The following is a 27206-nucleotide window of genomic DNA, read 5'->3' as shown; positions in this document are numbered from 1 at the left end:
CTTCAAGAAAATTAGAGACACTAATGGAACATTTCATGCAAAGATGGGCTGAATAAAGGACAGAAATGGTATGGACCTAACGGAAGCAGAAGATATTAAGAAGAGGTGGCAAGAATACACAGAGGAATTGTACAAAAAAGATCTTCACGACCCAGATAATCATGATGGTGTGGTCACTGACCTAGAGCCAGACATCCTGGAATGTGAAGTCAAGTGGGCCTTAGAAAGCATCACAACGAACAAAGCTAGTGGAGGTGATGCAATTCCAGTTGAGCTATTTCAAATCCTGAAAGATAATGCTGTGAAAGTGCTGCACTCAATATGCCAGCAAATCTGGAAAACTCAGCAGCGGCCACAGGACTGAAAAAGATCAGTTTTCATTCCAATCCCAAAGAAAGGCAATGCCAAAGAATGCTCAAACTACCGCACAATTGCACTCATCTCACACGCTAGTAAAGTAATGCTCAAAATTCTCCAAGCCAGGCTTCAGCAATATGTGAACCGTGAACTTCCTGATGTTCAAGCTGGTTTTAGAAAAGGCAGAGGAACCAGAGATCAAATTGCCAACATCTGCTGGATCATGGAAAAAGCAAGAGAGTTCCAGAAAAACATGTATTTCTGCTTTATTGACTATGCCAAAGCCTTTGACTGTGTGGATCAAAATAAACTGTGGAAAATTCTGAAAGAGAGGGGAATACCAGACCACCTGATCTGCCTCTTAAGAAATTTGTATGCAGGTCAGGAAGCAACAGTTAGAACTGGACATGTAACAACAGACTGGTTCCAAATAGGAAAAGGAGTACATCAAGGCTGTATATTGTCACCCTGATTATTTAACTTCTATGCAGAGTACATCATGAGAAACGCTGGACTGGAAGAAACACAAGCTGGAATCAAGATTGCCGGCAGAAGTATCAATAACCTCAGATATGCAGATGACACCACCCTTATGGCAGAAAGTGAAGAGGAACTCAAAAGCCTCTTGATGAAAGTGAAAGTGGAGAGTGAAAAAGTTGGCTTAAAGCTCGACATTCAGAAAACGAAGATCATGGCATCTGGTCCCATCACTTCATGGGAAATAGTTGGGGAAACAGTGGAAACAGTGTCAGACTTTATTTTTCTGGGCTCCAAAATCACTGCAGATGGTGACTGCAGCCATGAAATTAAAAGACGCTTACTCCTTGGAAGGAAAGTTATGACCAACCTAGATAGCATATTCAAAAGCAGAGACATTACTTTGCCAACAAAGATCCGTCTAGTCAAGGCTATGGTTTTTCCTATGGTCATGTATGGATGTGAGAGTTGGACTGTGAAGAAAGCTGAGTGCCGAAGAATTGATGCTTTTGAACTGTGATGTTGGAGAAGACTCTTGAGAGTCCCTTGGACTGCAAGGAGATCCAACCAGTCCATTTGAATGAGATCAGCCCTGGGATTTCTTTGGAAGGATTGATGCTGAAGCTGAAACTCCAGTACTTTGGCCACCTCATGCGAAGAGTTGACTCATTGGAAAAGACTCTGATGCTGGGAGCGACTGGGGGCAGGAGGAGAAGGGGACGACAGAGGATGAGATGGCTGGATGGCATCACTGACTCGATGGACGTGAGTCTGAGTGAACTCCGGGAGTTGGTGAGAGACAGGGAGGCCTGGCGTGCTGCGATTCATGGGGTTGCAAAGATTTGGACATGACTGAGTGACTGAACTGAACTGAATGGGATGGGATGCCATGGTCTTAGTCTTTTTAATGTTTAGTTTCAAGCCAGCATTTTCACTTCCCTCCTTCGCCTTCGTTTAGAGGCTCTTTAGTTTCGGTATCATTTGCATTTTTTAGGTTGTTGGTATTTCTCCCAGCAATCTTGATTCCAGCTTGTGATTCATTACTGTATCCCACAAATATTACATGTAAAATATTTCTGGCTAAAATTTTAAACTTGATATGCCTTTGTGTGATGTTTTTCAATATTATATTTGCTCATTTATTTACTGAAAATATTTCACCAGTATGGTTTATGTGTCAATAATTTTTCAGTTCTGATCAGAATAAAGTCCCTCCCTTCAGGAAATTAATTTATTTTCAAGTTTTTCAAAGATAACCAGTTCTTTCCATATCAGCTTAGTAAAACTTTACTTTTTAGCATATCATTTTATATTATATTGTGTAAGTGATTACAAATGGTAAACTCTCATTGTGTGTGTGTGAGATAGAGTGAGAGAGGAAATGAGAACCCATGTATGGAGAGGTTCCTTAGAGTATTTTGCCTAGTTATTTTCATGTATGTTTCAGGCAATTTTATCAATAAGTATTCTGTAATGTGATTACTTTGTAACTGTTTAAATTTTATCTTTTGTATTGCCTTTAGAGCCCTTCAGTTTATCATCTGTTAAGTCCAAGGGCCATCTTTTTAAATTGACTTGACTCACCTAAAAATTAGCCCACTAAATAGATTAATTTTATAGATACATGTTAAAATGATTATAGCTTTTAGTTTAGCATGTCATAATTACTGAAAATAGTTCTCTGAAAGTGGTTTAATTGGTAATTTATCAAAGATGCCAAACTTCCCTGTTTCCTAGTTAATTCTAATATTACTTGATAGCTATCCTTGTACTAATCACTCATACAAATATATGTGTGCATATATATATATATAATTATATATGGTTTTAAGAATACATATTAAATATTTAAAATGTTAAAGTCATTTGCTTAATTATAGTTTAATTATAAATTAAAAATTGAAAGTAAAAGTCACTCAGTCATGTCTGACTCTGTGACCCCATGGACTATATAGTCCTTGGAATTCTCCAGGTCACAGTGCTGGAATGGGTAGCCTTTCCCTTCTCCGGGGGGTCTTCCCAACTCAGGGATCAAATCCAGGTCTCTTATATTGCAGGTGGATTTTTTAGCAGCTGAGCCACAAGGTAAGCCCAAATTTAAAAGTAAATATGTATATATACAATTAAAGAATGCTTTTGGAACCTCCTAATCATTTAAAAACTTGAGAAATTTGATGCTGATTCTCAGTAACATGTTACTTACTGATGAATTTGCTTTGCATTGCATATACATGGTGTTGCATCTAATCATTCCTCAAGTTGTAAGAGGCTAAAAATTAACTGAAAAATAACTAGAAGGAAATAGACAAAGAACTATTTCAAAAACATTATTCACAATCAATACTTCTCACTTTATCCAAAGTTTTCTCCTTTAATCTCAAGGGGATTTGTTATCTCCTGTTTCCTGAAAAATGGCCTGTTTTAATTCAAAGTAAATAACTATATATTTTGGGGTGGATTTTCTCCTTACAATGTGGAAGTCTTAAACAGGGATCAGCTTCCTCCCTGTGCTTTGAGAATGGTATCTGAAGGTTGGAATAACCTTGCAGGTCTACAGGGAAAATTATACATGAAATAATTACAGAAATATCAATTCTAAGAATGGATTTTCATGCATAAATAATAAGTTATCTACCACAGAGGAACAAGTTTTTAAATCAACATATGGTATAAATCTGAATTCTCTGGTGGCTCAGACAGTAAAGAATCTGCCTGCAATGCAGAACACCCAATTTGGATCCCTGGGTTAGTAAGATCCCCTGGAGGAGAAAATGGCAACCTAATCTAGTATTCTTACCTGGAGTATCCCAAGGACAGAGGGCCCTGCCAAACTACAGTCCGTGAGGTTGCAAAGAGTCAGACATGACTAAGTGTCTAACACTTTCACATTCACAGGGTATAAATATGTCAGGAAACTCTAGTCATTAATTTGCTTCTTCTAGGACTATAATGCCATTATTGCTTTTGAATCCCTCTCTCATGTAGCCCACCTTTGTGTAAAGTACTTATTGCTCTGAGATGGTCCTATATCTAAACAAATTGTAATCATTAATAAAGCACACACACATTGTTTCTTTGGAATGCCTACTCATTTGATAAGGCTTTTCGTAAAGTTTGAATGGGTGTTATTGCTGTTCAGTTGTTCAGCCATGTCTGACTCTTTGTGACCCCATGGACTGCAGCACACCAGGCTTCCCTGTCCTTCACTATCTCCCAGAGTCTGCTCAAACTTATGTTCATTGTCGGTGATGCCATCCAATCATCTCATCCTCTGTTGCCCCCTTCTCTTCTTGCCCTCAACCTTTCCCAGGGTCTTTTCCAACAAGTGGGCTCTTCACATCAGGTGGCCAAAGTATTGGAACATCAATTTCATCGTCAATCCTTCCAATGAATATTCAGGGTTGATTTCCATTAGGATTGACTGGTTTGATTGCCTTGCTTTTCAAGGGACTCTCAAGAGTTTTCTTGAAACTCTTATGGCCAAAAATGCTACATTCCTTGTTTCTGTATATTACTAAAATTGATATTGCTTAGATGATTAGCTTTGAGTAATTCAAGAGGACTTCCATAGAGTTCTATTTATTTTAGTAGAATTTTTCTTCTGAATTTGAATCCAAAATTTCAGCTAATTATAAATTATTGCCTTCTCTTAATTTGTTGATGTGCATTTATTTTTCTCTACATCCTGGAAGTATATCTTTTATTATAGAGATATATCTATCAATTGTGTAAATTGATACGCAAGGGAAATATATTCTTCATTCTCAGGGAGATAAATATATATTGAGATTACATTGTTAAATCACACATAATTTTTAGGATGATTGAAAATTCTTTTTACAATAGGAAAATATGTTTATTTACATTTTTCTTTAATACATTAGATTCTAACACTTAGAATTCTTACTTAATATATACAATATTTTACAACTTTATGCTTAAATATAGCATACATACAGAAAAGTGCGCATGCCTCAGTATTTTTAAAAATCTGAATATTCTGTGTTACCTGAAACTAAGTCAAGAAACTGATGATTAACAAACCTGAAAAGCAACATCACCCCCCACCACCATTCTTCCATCCAGTCACTAAACCCACAAGGAGGAAAACCAGTCTTTTCGTCTATTGTAGAATACATCAATTTGACCTGATTTTATATACAGTTGGAAAAATATTCTTTGTTCTCTATAAGTGGAATCTTTGAAGGATATACTTTTTAAATTCAATATTTTTGAGATTCCTATATATTATTGCATGCATTATTGCATTGCATTAGGACCAACCACCATCAAACTTGTATTCTAGTCTCCCATCTTCCTGTGGAGTTCTAGGATATAACAACTCTTCTATTGCCAAAGCCACTGTACATTTGTTTCCTCTTAATTTTAAATTTTTCCATATCAAATTTTGAGACCATTGACATTTTTACCTGGTCATGACAAGTGATCATTCATGTACCAGGATAAGGAGAAAAAACACAGGGAGACATAACAATTTGATCTTGAAATGACTTACTTTCTCTGGAATTTTAATTCTCCCTATAGAGTTTGCTTCTACACTTTTCTTAATGGAATGGAAACACATATTTTATACACACAGGCACCTTTATATATTGCCTTATTTATTTGTTACAGAATCAATAATTACTTTTTTAGTGAAGTTTTGATTTATATTAAGTTTGATAATTATATTGTTGTAACTATAAAGTATTATGATTTATATAAGTATACATATGTCTTTCAGACAGAAAATTTTCAGTAATTAGTGTTTATTTATAACATTATATTCAAATGATACTTAACATGGCTAGCAATTAAAACTCAAACCTACCTTACAGGCAGTTGTAGAGCCTGGATTTCACAATTATCACACTGGTGTTTTGATTATATAGTGACCACAGTTGAAGTGCAGTTCTGAGTGTCAGATTCAGTTTTACAGCTAAAAGTTATTTTAGTTTTTATTCAAATACAGTAAATCCTTCCCATAAAAATAACTCTGAGAAAAACTAGTCCTATATTTACTTACTGAAATTCTCTGTATATACTTATTTATACAAGTAGAGTTTGTAAACAGTGAAATGTTTCCTACATACAATAAACACAATGTAAACTAAATAATGTTGAAATAGATCAGTCTTCACATTTTGTAGACAGAACAGGAGTGTAACTGTATCTGAGGAGTGTTGACATTTATAATAAATATACTTTTAATGAAATGTAATTAAACCATAAATTAGTAACTTACTAGTTTTGGTAGAATCTCATATTTTTACATATTATCCAGTTGTTCCACACATGGGCACATACCTAATACTGTAAAAGGTATGGCCTGCCAGTCCACTTAAATTAGTTTGCTCGTAACGGTCTCTTACCCTGCACTTTGCTCTTGTCTGTGGTTTTATATTTTCTTTTATTTGTGAGCTGTGAAGTTTTCCAATAAAAAGTTCAAAGCTCACACAAATGTGAACACATATCTTTTTAAGAACTTTTAAATGTTTATATCCAAAGGCACTTTGTAATATCATTTTTTTCCCTAGAAACCCCCTTAATATATCAAATCTCTCAAATGATTTTGAGAAGAATATTAGTATATAACAGGATCTTATTGCTTTCCCCATCAGAAATCTACCACTTTAAACCAATAATTTTATATATAAATAAAATTTATATCATAATACTTTCAAGAGTTGAAGAGAGAAGACATCTAAACTCAAAAAGGATGACTTGAAATATAAAAATTGCATTTTTTCAATATAAGAATACACAAATCTTTAGTTTTACTTTCAATAAACTTGCTGTTGCTTCCAAACAATGTATCTTCCTCTGAAATATGATTTAGACCTTGCTAGAAAGAAGTAAACATTAAATGACATGGAAAATAAAGACTCAGACTATCTATAAATATATCTCTATGTATGTAATATTCTTGCCATTTTCCTGATGATAGCTGGCAAGAACTATAAATATAACATATCCTTTCTTACGCCTGACCCATATTTTCTATGGAATATTAAAATGTAATTTCCAATGTGCACTTTTGTTTTCAAATTATGAAACATTAATAACTCAGTCTTCTTCAGTTCACAATTCTATAGCTCAGAAGTTCAGATACAATGTGTTTGGGTCATCAGCTCAGGGACTCAAAAGGAAAGTGAGGATGTCAGCCAACCTGCATTCTCATGTGAAACATGGAGTCCTCTTCCAGGCTCACATAGTTATGGAAGAATTCAGTTTTGCAGTTCTAATATGAGGTTTGTCAACCACAAATTGGGACTTGCCATGGTTGCTTGCCTTCTGTCTCTACAAGGATTAAATCATGTGCTGCTGCAGCTGCTGATCTCCAACACCCCCTGAAGAAGTTGAGGGTGGCGAGCAGAAATGAGGCGCTCTGTGCTCCAGGAAACTGGCAGGACTGGCCTTTGTTGTGGTTGTCGTGATGCACTTTGTTCTCCTTCACGCTCATGTGCTCAGTTGTATCCGACTGATTCTTTGTGACCCTGTGGACTGTAGCTCGTCAGGCTCCTCTGTCCATGGGATTTTTCAGGCAAGAATACTAGACTGGGTTGCTATTTCCTTTTCCAGGGGATCTTCCCATGCCCCCTGCATTGCAGGCAGATTCTTTCCTGTCTGAGCCATAAGAGATATTCTCAGGAGCCAATTTTATGAGCCCAATTCTTGTATCTCCTCATGTCTAGAACTAAAACCTTCACGGTGATGGTTGCTTTTTGTGACTAGCAGAAACTTCATGAGACCAGCAGAAACCTTATACAAAAAATATATACTTGATTGACTGTACTCCCCCTTTGCCAAAATCACATATATACTGTCTTTTCACCCTACATCTTTGAAACAGTTTCTCAAAGCTATCTGAGCTTCTGTCTCCCAGATTGCAGTCCGCATATTGCCTCCAATAAAACCTAACTCCTAAATCTCATGCTATGTGTTTTTTTAGTCTACAGATTCCCATTCCTTTGTTACCTGTCAGCTATTGGTTAGAGCCCCCAGAAGCCACTTGAATTTCTTGCTGCATAGCCCCATGCATCTTCTAAGCCAGCAATAGAGGTATTACCTCTGAGAATCCCTCTCAGATCCAAAAGATAATGGTCTGCTCTTATTCATCCTTGGCACTTTGTTATTTCAGCCTGGTGTACTCTGAAGAATTCCTTTCTTTGATGGAGTCTTAAACTCTAGTCTTTCTCCGTCTCACAGGATTGCAAAAATCCATTTAGATTTTCAGTCTTTGCTCACAGGTATTTGGTTTCCTAATCTATAGAGACCCAAGAGTAAACAAGCCTCCTGAGGGGAAATGTATCTGAGGCCACCCAGGTCTCTGCTGTAAATTATATTGTGTTCTATAATGACTCACCCATTGTCAAAGTCAGTCCTTTGTACCTGTTTGCTTAAGGCTTTACAACCTGCTCAACATCCCACCATGCAAATGCCCCTGGGGGAAAATGGCAGCAGAATCCAGCTCACCTCTCTGATTTTCCTTTTTCTCTGGAATTTAATTTTTTTTCTGCTTTAGGAGGACCTTATTAGTCTCAGGTATTTTATAAAATAACATGGAAATTCTAAAACTTAAAATTCATTAGCCACAATGGAAAACAAACAAACAAACAAAAAACCCACTGGTTAGACTTAACAGAAAATTGGAGGAGGCGACAGAAACAAATTGTCAGTTAACTTGAAGATGGAATTTATAGAATCTGAAGAACACAATAAAAAAAAAAAAAAAACTGAAGAAAAATTGACACAGACTTACAAACAATTCATGTGGTATAACGTAGTGTTATTGGAATTCCAGAATAAAATGAGACAATAATTATGGCAAGAGAAAAACTAAAGAAATAATGGCTGAAAATTTCCCCAAGGACATCAATTTATAGATCCAAGAAATGCAGTGAACGCCAAGAGTGATGAATACAGAGAAAGAAAACCACATCTTGGGCACATCATAGTCAAACTTCTGAAATATAAAGTTAAAAATTTTTTAATTATGTAGGGAATATGATAAATAAGAAACAAAAATAACTGTCAATCAGAATTCTGTGTACGGAGATCTCTCCTTCAGAAATGAATATTAATAAACAATTTTTGATAGATAAAAACAGAGAATTCATCATTCAGCTGTCTGTACTATAAGATATTAAAAAGTAAGTTCTTAAATCCAAAGGGATATGGCACCAGATGGAAACCAAATCTACAAGGAGTAAGACTACCAGATGCAATCAATGTCTATACATATATATTCATATTGCAGACTGTATATTTTCAATTTTAACACTGAAAAGTTGATGATGGAAATGCTTTAATTTTAAAATTTTAATATTTAATGTAAAACAATGAAATTCATTGAATTATACGTAATGTTTTTGAATGATCAAAAAAAATAAAAAAGAAATGATTTCTCTATTTTATCTGCTTTTTTTTTTTTTTTTTTTACCATTTTAGAGAGACACTGATCTTCCACCAGTAATTCCAGAAGTGAAGCCAGTTCAGATATTTTGAATAGTTTCATTTACCCTGGATTATTGAAATACATTTGTTTTTGTATTTAATTAACTAATTCAAATTTTTCCCTATTATAGTTCTTAATATGCCAAATCAAAGAAGTACTGATCAAGATACTCTATGGTCACATCTATTTATCAGTCAAAATTACAGCTTATCCAATATTTAGAGTTAAAAGTAACTTTCAAATCTTGTCTTCCAATCAGACACTTAGTAAATAGCATCAACATTAATACATATGTTTAAAATTGCTTGTCATGTTCATGGTAGGTCCTGTTTAATTTTATATTAATAGTGCTTGGGTCATTTAAATGGTAATGCTATGGCCTTCCCCGGAGGCGCAGTGGTAAAGAATCTGCCTGCCAATGCAGGAGACACAGGAAACTCAGCTTCTATCCCTGGGTCAGGAAAATTTCCTGGAGTAGGAAATGCAACCGATGCCAGTATTCTTGTCTGGAAAATTTCATGGATAAAGAAGTCTGGCGGGCTACAGTCCATGGAGTTGCAAAGAGTTGGACATGACTGAGCAACTAACACGTGATATAAGGATGTGAGCATAGACCTTTGAAACATAATTGCCTGAGTTTTAGAATCTATCCTCTACTTTCTATCTATCTATTCTATCTAGAATCTATCCTCTACTGACTGGCCAACTGAAAGTTTTGCCTCATTTTTCTGACCTAGAAGGTGAAAGATATAACTTCCCCCGCTTTTTAAGCAGGGTTTTCAAAGAGTCAGATATGACTGAGCTACTAACACTTTCACTTTTTATGATTGTTGTAAAAATTGAGAAATCTAATTTTTTAACTTTAATGGACTTAAATATTCCCCCCAATTCTTGTGTAGGAGCCCTAACTGCCCCCTCCTCCATTGTAAGGTGAGTGCAGAGAAAAAGAGAGCAAGCCAAAGAGTTAGGCAAGAAAAGGGAAATTTACTAGAAGGGAAAGAGAGGATGATGGGTTCTTAAGGAGAACCAGTGTCCTGCCTTTCTGACAGGGTCCTTCTTATATCCCACCAATGAAAAATTCTCTGAAGGGATGGTTAATTTTTAGCCTGTAGTTGAGTCCTGTGGTCACGTATCCAGAGGTCTGGAATCTGATGGTCTCAGAGCTTTGAGAAGATAGGCAGCAGTGAGAAAACAGAGTGACATTTGGGCAATTTGGTCAGTCTCATGGATCACCGTGGTTTTATTTTTTGTGAAGTCAACATAATGAGCTGTCTTATCAATGAGACCCCATGTGGGCCCTTTGAGTAATAAATAGGTTCAGTTGGGCCATTTGAGAGATAAACAGATTTAGATGGGGTCATGAGAATGAAGACATGATTATGAGAATGATGACAAGATTAGCCCCCTTTATGAAGAGAGATATCAAAGTGCATTCTCTCTTTCTCCCCTGTCTCTTCCTGCCATAGGGGAACATAGTGAGAAAGTGACTGTCTATGAGCCAGAAGGAGCGTTCTCACAGCCATGCTGAAAACTTGATATTAGATTTCTAGTCTCCAGAACTGTAGGAGACACATTTCTGTTGTTTAAGTCACTTAGTCCGTGGTATTTCATGATAGCAGCATGGACTGAAAACACTGTCTTACATCTAGTAACAGATGGATACACAACACTTGGCTCTCCAGAAGAACTCAAATAGTCCATAAGAGGGGAAATGTACCCGTTGCTTTTCAGAGAACATGTCTTCTAAACTACTCGATGAGTTATCCATGCTGTGAATACATCTGATTGCAGTATTTTGTTTCATACAAAATTTCTTGTTTTGTTTTAGGTTAATAGTGAAACCTACATTTGCAAAGAGCATAGATTTCTCACTTTTATTTAATATCATCATACAATTCTTTGATCCATATTCTCCTCAAGTCACAGAGATCTTTCTTCTTAAACTTGAGGTGGCTTTTCTTGACCATAAGAATGTACAACTTTCAACCCCTGCTTTAATATATGCTCACATTTTGAAATCAAAATATTCTACTCAATTCTACTTTTTTATTCAAGTGTGTACAGAATAGATTCACTCAAATTTTTATTACAGAATTTCTTTAATATCAATTTTGAATATGAAGGAAAGACATTTTTCTGGGAGAATAAAATATAGAATGAGTAGATTGATTTTTCCATAATTTTACCCAAAATAAATTTGACTATACAACTTACATCTTGGAGTTGAGTACAACATTCCCTTAGAGTATTTTTTAGATAGTAATTAAATAATATTTAAACCCAGTAATACTTAAGAGGACATAGTCTCATTATTTGCATGTATAATAGAAAAGAAACTTCTGCTGATATTCAGTTTGAATTACAACTAGAAATATTGGAGAGTATAGCTTCCCTGGTTGCTCAGATGTTAAAAATCTGCCTACAATGCAAGAGACTGGGTTTGATTGCTGGGTTGAGAAGATCCCCTGGAGAAGGAAATGGCAACCCACTCCAGTATTCTTGCCTGGAGAATTCTATGGACAGAGGAGCCTGACTGTCTATAGTTCAGAGGGTCGCAAAGAGTCAGACACAACTAAGTGACTTCACAAAGCATGGAAAGAGTTAAAATTTTAATGATAATATAAAGTGAAATAGAGGCTGATGCCTGGTTTCAATTTCTTAAAAATGAGATTACAAAAATTCAATAAAAATATTTCTAAAGGAAAAAAGAAAAACTGTTCTTGTGACAAAAAAAATCATATATTTGTGATTATCCAGCCTATCCCTAGTACAAGTTCTTTATATTTTATATAAGGCATTATCTTTTCTTGCTTTGTGAAGAGTAAAGGTCAGCTGTAAGCAGCACCCTGAGAAATTTCCAGGAATATTTTGTGATCCAGCAAAAGCTGATGTTGAGACATTGGTACAAACAAAAAAGATATAGTGACCACCAGATAATATTGACAAGAAAGTTTACTGTTTTCTGTTACCACATTTTGATCTTAATTTCCTCATTGGAAAATTGATTATTTTATGTATTTATTTTTTCTTTAAAAAGATTAGGGGGTTTTACATTGATAAATGTGCATAATTTCAATGCATATTGATTATATATTCATAATATTAGTATATATATTAATATAATTAATATAATGGAAGTTGTGGATTAATATATTTATTTTACACTTAGTTACTTCCTGAAAATGTAACTTTGCAAAGAAATTAGATAGGAACTAGTTTTATTTTTACAATGATGAGATGCTTTGGACAGGGAAGAAACTAATAAAGAGTTCCTAAGTGGCTCAATTCTGGCAGAAAATGATAATAGAAAGAGCAATCTAATATGACTCTCAATATCTGCTACTGTGGGTGCTGCTGTGTGCTTCCTTGCTCAGTAGTCCCATGGACTGTAACCCACCAGATTTCTCTGTCCATGGAATTTTACAGGCAGGAATACTGGAGGGGGTTGCCATCGCCTACTCCAGGGGATCTTCCTGACTCAGGGATCAAAACCCACATCTCTTGCATCTCCTGCATTGGAAGGCAGTTGCTTTATCACTAGCGCCACTTGGGGGCTTTGCTACTGTCAGAATAATTATCAAGCTTATTAAGCTGTGAAATTAAAAAAAAGTTTTTTTCAAAAATGTATACAGCTTTATTGAAATATAATTATTTAACATTGTATTTATTTATGGTGTATGATGTGTTGACTTTGCTACTGTTTAGTTGCTAAGTTGCATCTAAACTCTTTGCATCCCCATGGATTGTAGCCCACCAGGCTTAGTCCAAGGGATTTCCCAGGCAAGAATACCGGAATGGATTGCCATTTCTGTCACCAGTGTTTCTTCCTGATCCAGAGATCGAACCTGAGGTTCCTGCATTGGCAGGTGGATTCTTTACTGCTAAGTCACCAAGGAAATTTTTATAACATATTGACTAGATACATGTAAATGTCTGAAATGATTAAAACAGTAGGGTTAATTTCATTTCCTGACATAATCATTTATTTTCTTGTGATGAGAGCATGTGAAAAATCTGTTCTAACAACTTTCATTATGAACTATAGTCAAAATGCTATGATTTAGAGCCTCAGAACTTACTCATCTTGTAACAGGAAGATTGAACACTTTGACTAAAATCTCCCCATTTCCCTCAACTCCTAATCTTTGATAACCACTATTATACTCTCCATAAGTCTGACTTTTAGAGACTCTCTATATAAGTGAAATAATGCAGTTTTTGTCTTTCTCAGAATGATTTATTTCACTTAGGCCAATTCACTCAAAGTTCATGCATGATGTAACAAAGCTAAGAATTTTCCTTTTTCTAGTGACTGAATAGTATTTCATATATATATATATATATATATATGTATATATATACATATATATACACACACACACACACACTATACATTATGTATATAATATATCTTTGTTTATCCATAGTTAAACAGGCTGTTTCCATGTCTTGGCTATTATGAATAGTGCCTTAATGAACATGGGAATGAGGATACTCTCTGAGATCCTGCTTTCTCTTTCCTTTGGATATATACACAGAAATAAAATTGTTGGATTATATATTAGTACTATTTCTAATTGTTTGAGGAAACTCCTTATTGTTTTCCATAACACCTGACCGATTTACATTCCCTTCAACAATGGGCAAGAAAGTTTCCCTTTTATCCACATTCTCACAAACACTTTACCTCTCTCTCTCTCATAATAGCCAATCTAGCAAGTATGAGATGTTATATCACTAGGGTTTGGATTTGCATTTCCCTGATGATTAGTAATTTTTAGAATATTTTCATGTATCTGTTGACCATTTATACAGTACCTTTTGAGAAATGCCTATTCAATTCCCTTACCCATCTTTAAAATAAAACTTTATTTGGTACTGAGTTATATGAATTGTTTATATATTTTGGATATCAACTTCTTTCACATATATGATTTGAAAATATTTTCTCACATTCTGTAGAATATATTTTCATTTTGTTCATTGCATCTTTTGCTATGCATAAGCTTTTGATTGATATAGTCCCACTTACTAAGTTTTGCTTTTATTCTTATACTTTTGGTGTCATATTTAAAAAATTATTGTCAAGACAGATGTTAACAAACTTTTTCCTAAATATTCTTCTCAGAGTTTTGTGGTTTCAGGTCTTATGTTTAAGTCTTTAATTTTGAGTTAATTCTTGTGAGCAGTGTATAATAGGGATGTAATTCCTTTCTTTCCCATGTGATTATGTAGTTTTCTCAACTTCCTTTATTGAAGACTAGCATTTTCCTAACAAGTATTGTTTGCTTCATATTCAAATGCTAATTAATGTATATGTGAAGGTTTGTTTCTGGGCTCTCCATTCTGTTCCATTACTCTATGTGTGTACTTTTATGTCAGGAACTTACTGTTTTGATTATTATATCTTTGTTGTATAGTTATCTTGATTGTTTTATAGCATTTATATTTAAGCCATTTCTCTTTAAAATTTCCCAAAGAAGAAAACAAAATGTCAAGAACTCATATATTACACAAATCATGGTATATTAAATTTCACAGATCCTGCTTCACTACTAAATTTCATTTGATAAAAATCAAATAATTTTCCTTATACAAATATTTTCAGTTCTCAAATTTTTATAAAATAAAATAATGTCAAGGCGTTCTGGCCAGAAGCAGAGAAGTGGTGGTCACAGCTAACAGAGGTGCACCTCGGTTTCCCCCAACACCCTCCACCCTCAGACCCCATCCCCATCCCTCTAACCCCGAGACCCACCCAACCAAACAATTCCCTGTGCTGGGGTGACTCTGGGGCTGCCCCAGAAGAAACCCCCAACCATGGGCAGCCAGAGCTCCAAGGCTCCCTGGAGTGACCTGACTACCAAGGAGGCAGAAGATGCTTCCCCCTCCACAATTGACAGAAAGGGGAATGGCCCCCCATGAAAAGCAATGGAGACTTATCCCCTCAAAGGTGAAGGGGAGTCAACCTTCAAAAATGGAACACAGGAGGTAGCAGGGGCCACTGGTGATGCCATAGAGCCAGGATCCCCTAGGCAGAGAGCTGAGGCCAAGGCGGGAAGGGGTGCCCCCATGGAGACCCTCAAGAAGAGGAAGATATTCTCTTTCAAAAAACCTTCCAAATTGAGTAGCCTGTCCTCAAGAGAAATCAGAAGGAGGGTGGGGGTGATTCGTCTGCCTCCTCACCCGCAGAGGCAGAGCAGGAGCAGGGGGAGATGGTTCCCTGCAGCAATGAAGCACTGCCAAGGAAGGGAAGGCCGTTGCCACTCCTTAGAGCCAGGAGCACCAGGCCAAAGGGGCACGCTATCTCCAAGGGAGGAGCACAGAAGAGGCAGGACCAGGTGGCAGAGCCATCCACTCCCTCGGGGCCAGTGGGTAGCTCCACACCAGCAAGCGAGCAGAATGAGTACCTGGGTGAGGGCAGGTGGGTGATCTCTAAGCTGCCGAAACTTGGTCCTTGTGAGCTCCCTGCCTAGACCTGGTGCCTCTGCTGCCTTCTTGCACCCAGAAAGGAATGAGGCTGTTGCCTTCTAGCCACGTTGCCTCTCTTTCTCTCCCTCCTGTGGATTCTCCCATCATCCATCTGGTCTTCCTCTAAAGGCAAGTTGAAGATGGGCCATTCCAGTTTCCCAAGTTAGGTTTGTGACGTGAAATACTCTTGCCCTTGACCAACCTCCTTCCCTTCCTCACCTGTGCTGAAGGCAATTGCTCATTTTCTTTCCCAATTATTTTCCAGGTAGGTTTTGTTTACCAGCTTCCCTGGTGGCTCAGATAGTAAAACATCTGCCTGCAACCTGGGAGACCTTGGTTCGATCCCTGGGTCGAGAAGATCCTCTGGAGAAGGAAATGGCAACTCCAGTACTCTTGCTTGGAAAATTCCGTGAATGGAGGAGCCTCGTGGGCTACAATCCATGGAGTCGCAAAGAGTCAGACACGACTGAGCGACTTCATTTTCCTTTCACTTTTTGTTTACTCCCCAATCCCTGAGCCAGATGTGGGGGCACCACACTCCCAAACCCTGAGTGTAGTCCAACTTTTCCCTGTTGAGCTTTCAGTCTCTCTTGCTGTGCCTAGGGGAACCTGGGCTGGGGAGGACAATGCCCCTCCCTAGGTTTTTATAGATGCCTTACTCAAGTTCAAACAAACAAACAAAAGATATTAAATATGTCTCCTAGCACACATCCAGATATATAATGCATTTCTAAACAATGTATAAAGCTGTATATTAGAAAAATAGATAAAATATAAAATAGTGTATTATTTGGCAGATATACTGAATCGCAATGTCAGTTACTATCTACACAAGTGTTACTTTCTCTGGTGTGGTGTTTATTTATCATACTCTTCAAAATATTAGGAAAACATTCTTGACCTATAGAATATATAGAAATAATGACTATTTTCCACTATCTAAGTCTAGAATGATAAAGCCCTTCAAATATATGACTGTAAAAAGGATTGCTCTTACATGGAAATATTACACTGTTCTCTGTCTCCTGTCTATATTGTACAGCTCTGTCCCAGGTGTGAAATGTGAAAGTCGCTCAGTTGTGTCTGAATCTTTGTGACCTCATAGACTATACAGCCCATGGGGTTCTCCAGGCCAGAAAACTGGAGTGGGTAGCTGTTCCCTTCTTCAGGAGATCATTCCAACCCAGGTATCAAACCCAGGTCTCCCCAATTACAGGCAGATTCTTTACCAGCTGAGCTACCATGGAAGTACAATAATACTGGATTGGGTAGCCTACCCCTTCTCCAGGGGATCTTCCTGACCCAGGAATTGAACCGAGGTCTCCAGCATTGCATGATTCTTTATCAGCTGACCTACCAGGGAAGCCCAGGTGACTCAGTAGTAAAGAATACACCTGCCAATGAAGGAGAAGCAGGGGATGTGGGTCTGATCTCTGAGTTGGAAAGTCCCCCTGGAGAAGGATATGGCAACCCACTCCAGTATTCTTTCCTGGGAAATCCCATGGGCAGAAGAGCCTGGTGGGCTACAGCCCATAGGGTCACAAAGAGTAGGACACAACTGAGCACACAGACATATTTATGAAATGTTTTCTCCAATTTCCATCACTAGCTAATTCAAGTCATTCTGAATATTGCTAAAGTATTTCTTCATTTGGGCTTCCCTGGTGGTTCAGAAGGTAAACAATCTGCTTACAATGCAGAAGACCTAGTTTCTATCCTTGTATTGAGAAGATCCCCTGAATAAGGAAATCAAAACCTACTCCAGTGTTTTTACCTGAGATATCTCACAGACAGAGGAACCTGGCAGGCCACAGTCCAAAGGGTCGCAAAGAGTCAGATACAACTGTGTGAAATTTCTTTATTTAGGAAGACTTCAAATTATTTTATAATTATATTTACCTGTCTACTTTGATAACTGTAATTTCTTTGAAATGTCAGTATCTACATACACTGAAAACCTGCATAGCGTGTGGGTATCTTGGAAACTTGTGTATATACACACACACACACACACAGTTGGGTGCATCACTGACTCAATGGACGTGAGTTTGAGCAGCTCCGGGAGTTGGTGATGGACAGGGAAGCCTGATGTGCTGTACATAGTCCATGGGGTCGCAAAGAGTTGGACATGAGTGCCTGAACTGAACTGAACTGAATTATTTCTAAGGTAATTTGAAGACATAGGACTTGAATCAGAGGGTCTATTTTCAGTTTTTAACCACGTTTTTTACTTTCATTATGTAACAGCAGAATCACACGTAAATAGGTCACTTAAGGTTTAGAATCTCATTAAAAATCTTTCATACTGGGAGAATGAAGAATCTTTGATTTGCTTTATGTTTTAAATATAACTTTTTAAGTTTTACAGATTTTTTTTCTTTCACTACAGAGAAAGGCATAGTTCTGATAATTATTCTGTTTTTTGCAAATTATCAGAAGGATGTAAAGTGTATTTACTGACATTAATAAGTTACTCTTTGGCATCATTATTCACTAATGAGCTTGTTTCAGAATGTTTGCAAGCTTATGTGACAGGATGACATTTTATTATATGAATAAGGTCAACTCTGTTATTTAGTCCTTGAAAGAAAAAAAAATTCTTCTTGAAATGTGAAGCTATTAAGTACATTTGACTCAAAGCTTGCTTTAAAGTCAAGAAGTGGCATCTCAAATTCATGTAGCTGCTCTAACCTATGAGGTGGAATTTTGGCAATTATAAGGGGATGTCAGGAGGTACTTTGCAGATAGTGATTAGCCATGTTAAAGGTTATGTTCAAGCTAAATTTTGAATGGCACAGTGGCTATTATTTAAAAGAGCAAGATATACAGACTTAGAAGTTGAAATGTAAAGTTTGCTCTGTCTTCCTTGAAACTTCCTTGCCTTCATCATCTACTGTCATTAAAAATATCAGGACCACCATAATTAGGGGCTCTAAGAAACAAGTACACATTATTTTTAGTTGCCTCAGATGCCAAAAAAAAAAAAGGACTTGGGTTTTGGTCTTTAGAAAATGAGAAGGTTTGGGAATGTTGGCATAAATCTCTGAAATTGTGAGACTGACTTTTTACTAACATAACTCTTGTGACTGTAGAATAAATTGAAATGAAAAAAAATCATCTAGAAAGAAGCATATCTCAGTGAAAGGGAAATTTTAAAGCCCTTGATTATGACAGTATTCCTTTTTGCCAACTGCATTTGTCTCATTATAATAATTTTCAAGTTGATTAAGGGATTACTGTTATAATCATTATATAATTGTTATAATATAACTTGGAATATAAGGAGAAGGAAATAAAGTAGCATTTTCACTGGTGATTACAGAGAAGGTATATAGGGAGTAAGTTTAATAAAACACTGTCCTGTAAGGTGAAAAATATTTTGAAAGACTAAAATGTGGAGTGCTTTGTTTTATCTCTTAGTAATTGCAGGAGCCCAGCTGCATTCACTCCCGTCTCCTTTGAATGCTTTGTGAATAGTAAGCGCTATTAAGAGACAGTGAAATTTGTTTCCATATATTTTCTCTTCCCTTAAGTAAAGGTATATTTTCAGTGAACTAAAAAAAAAAAAAAAAAAAAAAACAACTTTTTAGTCAATTTTTGTTGGAGTACAGTTGTTTGTTTGTTTGTTCTGCTACATTGTGCAGCATATGGGATCTTAGTTCTCCAATCAGGATGGAACACCATGTTTCCTTGCCTTGGAAGCATGGAATCTTAACCTCTGGACCACCAGGGAAGTCCCTTCAGTGAGTTTTTAGGTATATGATAATTGACTTCTTTGACCTCAATAATATAAAACTATAAGGCAGACAAATTTCAAGATTTGATATATACTAAAAATGAGATCTAACTTCTATGCAGATGTGTTTCATTATCTCAGGCAAGCTTCTATTCTTTTTGCTGTGACCTGTATGCATCATAACTTGGTTAGGCTGAAATGTGAATCAAGGCTACAGAGATAGAACAGAATGAAGCACCTAAGGGAGCCCATGGGAGCGCAGCCTGTTTGAGTGTACAGGAAACAATGCTGGGAGGAAGGTTGGAGAATAGCAACATGGACTATCAAACTTTGGATTTCCCAAACTCAGTCATCTAATTCTACATGCTTTCTTCTCAAAGTAGATTCTTTTGGCAGGTAGGGATTGAAACATACTGTATTCAAGTGGAGGTGCAACATAAGGAGTCTGCATGTAGGTAACAGTGATGATAACATTTGGCAAAGTGATAGTGAATGTCCTATGCAAAGGATTGAAAGCTTGATCCATGTGACTTGAGATAGCACAGCAATAACTAATCGGACTCCATAGAGAAGAGATCAAGATCTGTGGCAGCAGCAAACAGGAGGAAATAATAATTTAAAAAACATTGCCATTTGAGAGATCTCTCAAATTCATCATTGTACGTATGCACAGTGAGCAACTAACACACTCAGTCATCAGGCATGTCCGACTCTGTGACCCTACGGACTGTAGCCCACCAGACTCCTCTGTCCATGGATCTTTCCAGGCAAGAATCCTGGGGTGGATTACAATTTCCTCCTCCAGAAGATCTTCCTACTCAGGCATCAAACCTACAACTCTTTTGTCTCCTGCATTGGAAAGCAGGTTCTTTACCATTAGCACCACCACAGAAGCCCCAGATTCATCATTAGTGCTCTAGGAAAACATTGCTCTTTTCAGGGAACATGGCTCAGTTTAAGGGGCATTTTCTTTGACAATTAGGCAAGAATGAATGAGGAGAAAGAATTTGGAACTTGCTACCATTATATTTTGTAATATTTTTATATTCATATTTAACTTAATATGTATGTTGTAAATCGTTTCAGAAGTACAGAATGAGAGCAAATGTCCAATTTTAATCTTAGCCTCAGATTTTAAATATATGTATGCATAAAGTGAATAAATTGCAATCAATTAATATACAGATAAGTATTAATACAATCTTGAGAGTTTTATTTAGGAGACTTAAATAAGGGAAAACACAAATAAACAAAATAGGAAGAAAAAAGTCAGTAAACCACAATGGAGTCCAAGCACCTCACTACTCAGACATGAATGAAGACACACACTTGGTTATACATACTAAAGATTCTACTAAGGGTAAGGATAATTATTTACCTGATTTGAAGAACTGTAGATCAGATTATATATTCAAGACTTTTCAAAATTAGAGCTAGTGTTATATGATTAGAGTATGTAAAGCAATTATGATCCTGTCCCTGAAAATAGTGTTTTAAAATAATATCTTCTATTGGATTTTCAGTTCCTAATGTGACTTTTAAAACTATTTTGGTGCTCACTTCAGCAATACCTGTGTTAAAATTAGAACCATACAGAGAAGAATAGCATGGCCCCTGCTTAAGGATGACATGTAAATCTGTGAAGTGTTCCATATTTTTGAAAAGGTTATTTAAAAAAGAATGTATATATAACTGAAGCACTTTGTTGTATAGCAGTAATTAACATAATATTGTAAGCCAATTACACTTCAATAAAAACAAGTTAAAATTTTATTTTAAAATAAAAATTGGATATATTTAAGGTATAAAATGTGATTCAATATACATATGAAAAGTTTACTACAGTCAAGTTAATTAACATATCTTTTCCTCACATAGCAATCTTTTGTGATCAAAGCACCTGAAATCTACTCTAAAATTTGCAGGAAAGTCAATGAGTTTTAAAAATTCCCTTCTATATTTAAAGGTCACAAATTAGACATATCATATGAATCTCTTAGAACAATGATATGCAATTATAAGTAAATGTTTTAAAAGTGTTATTACCAATACAAATTCTGTATATTGTATCACCCTTAAGTAAAATATTAGTGTATTTTATTTTTTTATTAGTGTATTTTAAAAATAATTTTTTAAAGGTAGAGACTAACTTGATGTCACATTTATAAGTATATTTACTCACATATTCATGGGATTCATTCTAATAAGAACTATATACTCAGACTAAGTAAATTCATATTTTTTCACATAAGTTCAAAAGTGCTCTGAGTGATAAACTACCCTCGTATCACTAATCTTGTCACTTCAGTAGCCTACAGATTTTTCTCTTGGAAATCAAGTTTGGACTGATTAATATCTACTGCCTTATGAATCTCAAAACTATTAGGCTGAAACAAGGTGTTATTTGATGATTGTAAGTTTGATGCATAAAGCAGGGTGCTCAAAGCTGGTACTCTGGGACAACCCAGAGTGATGGGGTGGGGAGGGAGGTGGGAAGAGTTTTCAGGATGGGGTGATACATGTGCATCCATGGCTGATTCATGTCGATGTATGAAAAAACCATCACAATATTGTAAAGTAATTATCCTCCAGTTGAAATAAATTAATTTAAAATATTAAAAAAAAAAGTATCATCTCTTAATGGACAGCTACAAATCCCAAGTAAGAAAAACAGCAGATGGATATAAAATGAGCCAATCACAATCAAGGAAAGGCTTATGTTTGAGGCTAACAGGAATCTAACTCATTCTGACTTATTTATCTTTCTATCTGCATAGCTTTGCATGCTGTCAAATACATAACGGGAGTTCAGTAATTGCATTGTGAAGAGATTTATACTACTTAAAATATTAACAAAGTAATGGCCTTCCTAAATAATTTTCACTCCCCAATTCATTGTGAATGTAATGTTGTTTCTTAATTTGTAATCAAATTAATAAATGTGCATGCCATAAATATCAAATGGTATTGAGTTATGAAAATAGAGATGTCTTAGTTGACATGCTGTAGTTTTCAGCCCTGCTTCTCTGAGGCAATCACATCCACAACTTTTTACTTTTTCCTCTGGCATTCACCCCATTTTTCTAAATGTATGTTTTATGACCACTTTGTAGTTTAATGATTTTGATCATCATCAATTCACTTACTTTAATAGTAGATGAAGATTTAACTCTTCAATACTTTCCCTCCAAAGTCTCCCTTCTTGCACTAGTATTCTTACTAATATATTGTTGTTCAATTCCTCAGTTGTATCCAACTCTTTGCTACCCCATGGCCTGTAACATGCCAGGCTTCCATGTCGTTCAACATCTCCCGGAGCTTGCTCAAACTCATGTCCATTGAGTCGGTGATACCATCTAACCATCTCATCCTCTGTCATCCCCTTCTCCTTCTGCCTTCAATCTTTCCCAGCATCAGGGTCTTTCCTAATGAGTTGGCTCTTCGCATCAGGTGGCCAAAGTATTGGAGCTTTATATAGCTGTCCTTGATTGCTGTTTTAATCAAAGATGATTACATTATTTTAAATAATTAAGTACTGTTCACAGCTGATCCAGAATTTTTGTTTGTTTATGCACCTCAACAGACTTGTCCTAAGTTTATAATATTGTTTTCTTATAGCTATTTATGCTCCTACTTTTAAATTTCCTGAAATCTTCCAACAGATATATAAACACATAGATGGGTTCTAAGTACTTTGTTGTAACTGTACAGTCACTAAGTCATGTCCAACTCTTTGTAACTCTTTGTGACTCCATGGACTGTAGCCCTCCAGTCTTCTCTCTCCATGGGATTTCCCAGGCAAGAATACTTGAGTGGGTGGTCATTTCCTCCTCCAGGTGATATTCCCAACATAGGGACTGAGGCCATGTCTCCTGCATTGGCAAGCAGATTGTTTACCACTGAGCTACCAGGGAAGCCTGTTCTGTACACCCGCTATTAAAATATCAACTTGTGCTAAATTATGATTATTTTCAGTCCTTCTAAATAAAAATTTGAATGGTTTATTCCTATGTTGATTATGTAATTTTGATTTTTTTTCTAAAATGTTATGGTGTTTTTTTTATATGTTGTCATAACAATATATTTTAAAGTCAATTTTAATAACTGTATAAATCTTACAGTGTAGCTTCCTTAATGTAGTTAGTTATTTCTCCTTGTTCTGGGACATGTTGGTATCTGGAGAACTGACATTCCAGAGAGGCTAGAAATGTGGTCTCCCCTAGGCTAAGATTTTTTTTTTTTTTTTTTTTTAATAGCAGGGACAACAAGGAAGCCACTGATGCAGCAGGAATGTAGTGAGTTTCGAAAGGAGCAGCTGATGAGGTCAAATGGGTAACAGATATACACTATAACTTCTAATCAGTTTGCTGTGGCCTTGAAGACACAGCCTCTAGAAGTCCTGTAGCAGCATGCAAGGAAACACATTCTGTCAACAGCCACACAAATGTAGCAAAAACTTCAACCCTCATCTGATACCTTGATTTCAGCCTGGACAGACCTCAAAGAAAGAATCCAGCTGACTATTGGCCTGGAAACTTTACTCTCAAACTCCTTTAGTAAGTGTGTGGTACTTTGCTAAGAAGCAATAGAGAACTGACTAACTCTAGAAAGCTTTCATTCAATTGTGTTTCAGTGCTTTGCTATATCCAGAATGTCTTCTTTTTTAAAAATATTCAGTTCTCTTTAATCTAAATTTTTTTTCATGCAGTGATAAAATATTTTTTTCCACAACTAATAAGTTTTCCAACTGTGCAGATTGCAGGTAACAGCTTTAAATATAAAGTGATTGCCAACAAATTAATTTTAGAAGCTAAAACCACTGCTGTATGACACTATCACCTATGATTTGGAAGCACAATCTGCCAACTTCCTACAAGTAACATTAGAGCACTCACCTACTCTATGAAAATGCATGATGACAAATATAGAACTAAAGATCTCTATTCCTTATGTTCCCCTGAAAGGTGTATTTTATGGTGGGCATATATTTATATAATATTTATATATGCTTACACAGTAATACACATTCTCTGAATATAGTAATATATAAAATAAGTTTGTATAAACACACATTTCTTTGAGGCTTATTCTCTGGCCTGACTTCTAACTAAATACCACCCACTCTGAAGGCTATTTAAATGTGATGAAAAGCTGAGGTATTGCATAAAGAGGACTAAAAATAGACCACTTTTAGAGCTTTATTGATGTTTTTATAAGGCAGGAAAATGTTTCCTGCAAGTTTGAATTTTACCACACAGTTACATGTAGCTACAATTCACGTTACTATGACTTTTCTGGGAAAAAAAAAAAAAGAAAAACACAATTTGAATTCATTTGAGGATAACAGATTTAAGAGGGAGAAAAAAGCTATTTCCACAAAGGAGAAAAAAAAAAAGTCCTTAAGGCAAAAAATGGAAGACAAGGAAAATGAACATCCTTAGGGCAAATAATGAAGAAAAGAAAGGAGCTAAGTGTTAGGAAAAAATTTAAATATTGATCTAGGCATGTGGTTTTATAAGATACAGTTTACTTGTTAATATATTTCTTCATTTACCCTCTTTCTCCTTCCCTCTCTTCCTCCCTGAATCTCTCTCTCTTCATACACATGCTCATTTTTTATATTACCAGATCATATTTGTTATTTTGTTTAGAATGCCTCTTTCTACTTTTATTTAATGTTCTCAGTCATGTCTGACTCTTTGTAACCCCATGGACTATAGCCCACTATGCTCCTCTGTCCATGGAATTTTTCAGTTAAGAATACTGGAGTGGGTTGCCATTTCCTCTTCCAGGGAATCTTGCCAACTCAGAGAATAAACCTGTGCTTCTACATTGGGAGTCGGATTCTTTACCGCTGTCTCACCTGGGAGGCCCCCTACTACATTTGATCTTCGCCAAAAGGTCTTGTTAACAAATTCTTTGAAGATTTTGGTATCAAGTTTATAGTGATCTCATAAGATGAAGCAGGAAATATACTTTTTCTCTATTTTCCAGAAGTGCTGGAATAAAACCACATTATTTTACCCTACAAGTTTTTCTCCCTAAAATTTGCCACTTAGCTCATCTGTTCCTGGAGTTTTCTCTGTGGGAAGATTTAAATTAAGGCTTCTGTTAGCAGATTTAGAACTATTCAGATTGTCTTTTGTCAGTATTGCTAAACTAAGCAGTTCAATTTTAATTGCCTATAGATTTTACCCCCAAATGGCAAATGGTACACAAAATTATATTATTATTCTATTAATAGTGTCTGCATGATTGACAATAAAGTCTCCATTTATAATCCTTATATTATGTCTGCTCTCCTCTCCTCTCTTTCTTCTCTTCTAACTGCTCAGCAAAATTCTGAAAATGGGGAATTATGGAGTAGAGATATTACCTAGGGCCAGATAAACTAACTTTAGAACACTGACTTTGTTCCATGGTAGGGCCTGGAGGTCATTCTGTTTGCAAAAATTATCTATGATGTGCTGGTTTGAGGAGTGGTATCATCTTTCTTTCTTTCATTCCATGGATACAGCATAAAATCACATCAACATCAGTATTCAAGATCTCGAAAATATGAGGGGTGGTGATTACATTCATATTTCCACTCAATTTACTAGAATGAATCCTTTAAACGGCATGGTGGATGAGAGTGGACAATTCCAAAGTCACTAAAAAGTGGCTCCATTTTCAGCTTCTGTGTAGATATAGCATCTTTGGTGGATTGGGTTAATATATCTTTCTGTAATCTCTGCTCAGAAAGCTCTGTACAGATACACAGGAATATTTATGAAGCAATGCCAGCAGTAAAGAAGGACAGACAGAGGTTCAGAATCTAAGGAGTTGACAAATATCAATTGCATTACTAACTGACATGTATATATATATGCTTTCCACATTCTTAAATATTGTCAATATTTTACTATTAAACCATGAAAGTATTCTAAAAAGAAATATTAGTCCAAATTTCTATTTATAAGCTATAAATACATTGCTTTACTTTTTCTCTGATCTTTTTGTTTAAGAAGGGTGTTTGTGTGTGTATACACATATATAATAGCAGTCAATCCTAAAGGAAGTTAGTTCTGAATATTCACTGAAAGGACTAATGCTGAAGCTGAAATTCCAAAACTTTGGCCACTGGATGCGAAGGGCTGACTCTTTGGGAAAGACCCTATTGCTGGGAAAGATTAAAGGCAGGAGGAGAAGGGGACAATAGAGGATGAAACAGTTGGATGGCATCACAGACTTGATGGACATGAGTTTGAGCAAGCTCTGGGAGCTGGTGATGGATAGGGAAGCTTGGCATACTGCAGTACATGGGGTCGCAAAGAGTCGGATACGACTGAGTGACTGAATGGACTGATGCAAGTATATAGCATATATATATATATACACACACACACACACACACACACACATACACACATTCCACTGTGTATTATATCATATCATTGGAATGAAATGTTTGAAATAAGTTACTTGAAATCTTCTAAAAATGATTTAATTTTTTTGAACAACTCTATCTACTCCTAAAAGAGAAAAATAGTTATTACAGTATATAAAGTTCACATGCTAAGTTGCTTCAGTCATTTCTGACTCTTTGTGATCCCATGGACTGTGGCCCTCCAGGATCCTCTGTCCATGATGTTGTCCAGGCAAGAATAGTGAAGTGGGTTGCCATTGCCTTTTCCAGGGAATCTTTGCTACCCAGAGATAGAACCC

The 27206-nt window shown here is 36.1% G+C and overlaps 1 non-coding gene and 1 pseudogene across 1 annotated transcript; both read left to right on the top strand.

Annotated features, from left to right (window-relative positions):
* The first annotated feature begins 15112 nt into the window (after positions 1–15112).
* On the top strand, positions 15113–15768 carry LOC109574722 (MARCKS-related protein-like; annotated as a pseudogene).
* A 5283-nt stretch (positions 15769–21051) lies between these two features.
* Positions 21052–21158, top strand: LOC139178091 (U6 spliceosomal RNA). The gene has a single exon (XR_011562515.1). It is a non-coding gene; the product is annotated as a U6 spliceosomal RNA (small nuclear RNA).
* The last annotated feature ends 6048 nt before the right edge of the window (positions 21159–27206 follow it).

This window comes from Bos indicus, chromosome 20 (assembly GCF_029378745.1).
Source record: "Bos indicus isolate NIAB-ARS_2022 breed Sahiwal x Tharparkar chromosome 20, NIAB-ARS_B.indTharparkar_mat_pri_1.0, whole genome shotgun sequence".
Taxonomy (NCBI): domain Eukaryota; kingdom Metazoa; phylum Chordata; class Mammalia; order Artiodactyla; family Bovidae; genus Bos; species Bos indicus.
Note: the sequence above shows the minus strand (reverse complement) of the source record. Positions and strands in the feature narration are given on the sequence as shown.